We start from the raw sequence: 5,877 nt of genomic DNA, 5'->3' as shown, positions 1-5,877 counted from the left end.
ATAGCTTTTAAATTTTTTTTTTTTTATGAGAAAGAGAGAGAGAGAGAGATTGAGAGAGAGGGAGAGAGAGAGAATCGGCACATCAGGACCTCCAGCCACTGCAAACAAACTCCAGACACATGTGCCACCTTGTGCATATAGTTTATGTGGGTCCTGGGGAATCGAACCAAGGTCCTTTGACTTTGAAGGCAAACGCCTTAACTGCTAAGCAATCTCTCTAGTTCTAAGATTGTAACTTTTGTTGTCCATGTTTATCTGTTTTCTTGCTGCTTTGAATAAAACCACACATTCCACTCAAGATATAAAAAAACTTATATACTGTCAAGATCCATTTTCTTTTTACTAATGGAAATAAGACCAATTTAGACCAGAATAGACCAGGTTTTGTTTTTTAAGCCAGTTATTTCTGACAACTTTCTACCTTTGGAGTGCTATTCTGGGCATTAATGCCTATTTTTAAAAAGTGAAAGTAAATGGTGGTAAAAATTCTTGAAGAATAGTAAAGAAAATTCTTACACATTTCTAGACCAGGAATGTTTATAACCTACCAAAAATCATGTGGTATCATCTTAACAAGAAAAAAATGCATTCTTCTCTTTTCCAAAGTTAGGGTTGTGAAGGAGGAATCTTACCCTACCTCTCATCAGTATGAAAACTTGTGTGTGGTGAATGCTTGGGAAAGCAGGTTTCCTCTGTGTACGTACTTTGTAGGATTAGTGTCTTTAATCCTCCAGAAGGCACTGGGAGTAAAGCAGCCCACGCCTGCATTTCTCTTGCAGACATGACTCCGGTCTCATTTCTAGCAGTCTGTGTCAGTGCTTTGGAGTAGGAGAGACTTGGTGTAGGTGGCCATTGGAAACAAATAAGATTAAAAAAAAAAACCAACCTAAAGATAAATTAGCAATTCTGCTAAGTGACTCCGATTTTAAAATCAGAAAAGCTTTCATTACTCCTTATTTTAGAACTTTTAATGGAATGAAGTTACAAAATGAGAAATAGATGTTTAATCATCATTGGACTATTAAATATAATTTAGTCAAACAATATTTACCCATTACTCATTTCATACTCTTTATTCATACAAAGTAAGACATTAGGGAATACAAAATTTATGTATACCCTAATGGAAAATAAATCATAGAAACAAAAATTCTTTGGCATGAGCTTTACTGTAATACTGTATTAGAAACTAGGGATCTGCGTGTTTCTCATTTGAGTACAGAATTTAATGTGTTTAAACCACTGGATACGTACATTATAGGTTAATTACACTTATCTGCACTGGCATAGTAAGGGTTTTTGAAGAAACTCTAGAAGCATGAGACATCAAAGTACAGACAGAGAAATGGGATTAACTGCTTCTGCACAGCAATGGAAGCAGTCATGTCAACAAAGACACAGCCTGGAGAATAGGGAGATGATATATGCAAATGACACATCTGACAAGTAATTAACATAAAACCATAAGGCATGAAAACCTTAATACAAAATAACATGATTTGGAGAGTCGAGTTTCAAAAGGGAAAGTGTTGGTGGTGGGGGGAGGGAATTACCATGGGTTATTGTCTATAATTATGGAAGGTGTCAATAAAAATGTAAATTTAATAAAGAAAGCAATAAACCTAAATGGATATTTCTCAAAAGAGGATATACAAATGGCCAACAGGCATATGAAAAAACAAAGCTCAGTATTGCTCATTCTGAGTGAAGTGTTAATTTGAATCTCAATGAGGTATCACTTTACCCTAGTAAGAATGACTGCTCTCTAAAAGGCTTAAGATTATATGCACTGAGGAGAATGTGAAAAGGGATTGCAAATTAGTATAGACATATGGGAAATAATGAGTTCCTCAAGAAATTAAAATATGATCTTGTGATTCCAGTATTGGTTATAGGTCTCCAAAGGAAATGAAATCAGCACAGTCTGAGTAACTACGAGAGCCACCTGTACTCCTATTTATCCTGACAATATTTGCAATAACCAGGAAGTGAAGACAGCTCAAGTCTCCACTGACAGAATAAAAGCGGAAGCCAATGTGACTGTATACACATATACACAGTGGAAAACTCTATAGCCATAAAAGATGAAGCCAGGTCATTTTTGACAACGTGGGCAGAACTGGGGATCGTTGAGTAAGTGACTGAACCAGGGCCAGGAAATAAGCACCTCATGATCTGACTCTAATATTGGTGCACTCTAATGCTGGTATCCTAGAAGTTGAAAATGGAATGCTGGTTACCAGGGGATGGAGACAGTACAAGAGAGGGAGGCACAGGGAAGAGTGATCACTGGATGCTCAGGTCGAGTTACGTGGGACTAAGAAGTTCTGGTGTGCAGTTGCTTGACAGGGAGACTAGGTAAAACAAAGTAACAATTCCATGTGCTTTTAAAAACTGACAGAAAGGGGCTGGAGAAATGGCTTAGCGGTTAGGCGCTTGCCTGTGAAGCCTAAGGACCCTGGTTCGAGGCTCGATTCCCCAGGACCCACGTTAGCCAGATGCACAAGGGGGCGCACGCGTCTGGAATTCGTTTGCAGTGGCTGGAAGCCCTGGCAAGCCCATTCTCTCTCTGTCTCTCTCTCTGCCTCTTTCTCTGTGCCTCTCGAATAAATAAATAAAAATGAACAATAAATATTTAACAAAAAAACTGACAGAAAGGACTTCCTCATAAAGAAAGGATAACTGTGAGAGGAGGCAAATCTGCTTAAGCCAATTTAGATCCTGTACAATGTATATGTGTGTTGAAACATCACATGGTGCACATTAATATGTATGCTTTTTGATTTGTGTACCATTTAACATTGTGACTAAAAAGGGAAATATGATATATATCTTGACACAATAAAATATTAGAGGTGTACTGGCTACTTGCATGTTGAAATTAGAATATTCAAGCCTTCACAGGGAAACTATTCATATTCTTCTGTCTTACTCTTTTTCACATTCTCATATTTTGGGGGGCACAAAATGGCATAGAAGAGCAAAGAAATAAAAAAAATGAGGGTTATTCCAGTAGAGATTTTATTTCTATGAATGTCCCGTTTCCCTTTTGAGAGGGCAGTGTTTTCCTCTCCTGTGCAGCACATGCGTCCTGTGAGCTGTGTAACTGGGCACACTACGTGTGCTTTCAGTTTACGCCTGGAACTGCGATGTGCATTTGTAAACCTGTGTTCGCAGCATGCTTGATCTCTGCTCTTCCCCACTGATTCTGATGAAGACAGAGAAGAAGCTGTTGTGAGAACTGTTAACAGCTAAGTCTTGTTTTAGTAACTTCAAAAATAAACAGAATAAGTGGTAATGAAACCCTAACTGTGTAATAGCCTGGGATTTCTTGAAAACCGGTTACAATATGAAAACAAGGAGAGAAGTGCTTAGGCAACTTCAAATATCTGCATAACCAGAGCAGATAATTCAATGGGAATTTTTTCCCCCTAGGGTGTGTTTTCATGTGTGTAGTATGGGTGGGCACATGCCATGGCATAAGTGTTTACGTCAGAGAAAAATTTGGGGCTTTGGTTCCTGCCTTCCACCTTGTGGGTAGTCTCTTGTGGTTCGCTTCTGTGTTTTCAGGATTGCAGGCTTGTGAACTAGGCACAATGGAGATCAGAGGTGTTTGCCCTGCATCTGGCTTATCCGTGGGCTACGGGGTCCCAAGCTCAGGCCGTCATGGTGAGCAGCCACTGCTTTATCCAATGAGGCATTTCCTCCACCCTGAAACAGAGGCAACAATACAGGAGTCATTACTTTTGATTTTAGTAGCATTTAAAAAAATCTCCCCATGGATCTGGGGGTCAAGTGGCATTACTCGTTGATTTCTGCCAGCCAAGCCACTCCATCTCCACCTGCATGCAGGGTCGTCGTGGCACTGAGCTTTGCACAGAACACATGTGCAGTCACTTCTCCACCCTGGCTGCCCACAGCTCCAGGCCATGCAGGTTTCCGGGCCAGCTCCTTCTTTTCCCATTTGCTTGTTTCTCATCCACAGCTCAAGTCAGGATCAAGCTCATTGCATCCAGTAAAGAGTGTGGTGCTGCAATGCAGCTCTCCAGTCCTATGCCTTTTATGATTCTTTCCAGAATGTTCTTTGGGGCTGGTCTTCTGCCTATCCATCCTCTCGTTATTTATGTTCATGAGTCTGGACTCTAACCAGTTACTGTGGGTGACTCTCTCAGCTGCATGGATGTTTTTCTAGCTTTCACTGCAATTTTTTAAAAATATATTGTTTATTTTTAAAAAAAATATTATTTATTTACAATCAGAAATAGAGATAGACGATAGATAGATAGATAGATAGATAGATAGATAGATAGACAGACAGATAGATAGATAGGTGATAGTTAGATAGATCGAATGCATCTGGAGTTCATATGGCAACACTAGCTAGCCAGTAAGCCCTATGGATCTGCCTGTCTCCACCTTCACAGACCTGGAATTAAGGGTACTGGCCACAGTGCCTGATGTTTTTCATGGGAGCTGGTTCTGAACTCAGGTGGGGCAAGTTGAGATATGGCCCCACTCCAAGTTTTGAACTCTTTCTCAAACGAATTCCACTGTCTCCCAGCTCTCTTGGTTGGCCAGAACCTTCTGGTAACTTGTAAAATCAAAAGTTCTCATGATCATGATCCAATCCTTGAACAACTTGCCTTGGAAAGGAAGTCGTGCAACCTAAAGTAACTAGAATGTTCTCTTATGTCAGGCCATAGTGTTGTTAAGCATGCAGCTAGCTTCAGTATCCTTCCTACTTCCTGTCTATAGAATGAAGAGAAGGAAATCTCTGTGGCCCTAAATGAATTGGAAATAGCAGTGAGATGACCCTAGCAACTGGTAATAGAAAATTGTCCTTTTAAGCTGCTGGTGACTGGTTGTCCCTGCTGAGCTACTGAAAGTTGCAGAGGGAAAGCCTTTTAGTCATTGGTGTTAAAGAAAATATTGACAGACTTAATCAATTTCTGGAGGGAATCTATCCATATTAGTAAGGCATGGTTTTAGAAAGCATAGAAGTTTGACACTGTGGTTTTTTTGCGTAAACATATGTAGATTTATAAATTAGTATAAATACGCCATGCTGCATGTTTGTTTTACTCACATATGCTTGGTGAAAATTAAACGCTTAGTCACAGAAACATCTGGGCAAGAATGTGGATGACTCAGGACAAAGTCATCACCAATATTGAAACTCAGAGAACACGGCTTCCTGACGATGAGTCAGGAGACCCACGTTTCTATCCACAGGCAGGTGGGCTGTGGTCTCCATGACCTCTCCCTCTCACTCACATTCCAGCTCTTGCTCTATTATCTGGATAGCTTTTTAGGCTTTACTGGTAGAATATTGGTAACAAAAGGAAAGCATAGCATTTTTGTCATCAATGCTTTGCTTCCACTGTTTACTGACTTCACACAGTAATATCCACAGTCATAATTTTCTCTACAAATGAAATTGATAAAATTATAATATAAGAAAGTCGTAAGTAATAAAGTAATAAAGGGAAATCACATTTTGGAATGTCGCTTACTCTTGAAATCCAAGAGAAAAACAAGAAACTTAGGTACAAGTGGACACTTTCACTTAAACTCGATCCTAATCATTAACCTTGTTTACTTCAACAAAATTAATAAGAATCTTTGTCACTGCCAAATTAAAGTCATAATTCTCATGATAGTGGTTAATAGTTAAATAAGAATCCTTATATTCCTTGGAGGTCAAGTAAGATAGAAAATTTCATAAGCCTGTTTTCAGAAAATCTTGCCTTAAGTATGTTTTCAATTATTCCCATGCCCATAAAGTTCAGAGCATATCTTTAAGTCAAAGTATTTCTATCCACAGGCAGGGATTAGAGAGAACTGACATTGCAAAGAGTACTGCTTTCTTTCTGAGAA

Source organism: Jaculus jaculus, chromosome 9, assembly GCF_020740685.1.
Source record: "Jaculus jaculus isolate mJacJac1 chromosome 9, mJacJac1.mat.Y.cur, whole genome shotgun sequence".
Taxonomy (NCBI): domain Eukaryota; kingdom Metazoa; phylum Chordata; class Mammalia; order Rodentia; family Dipodidae; genus Jaculus; species Jaculus jaculus.
The sequence above is the reverse complement of the archived record's forward strand: the minus strand, read 5'-3'. Positions refer to the sequence as shown.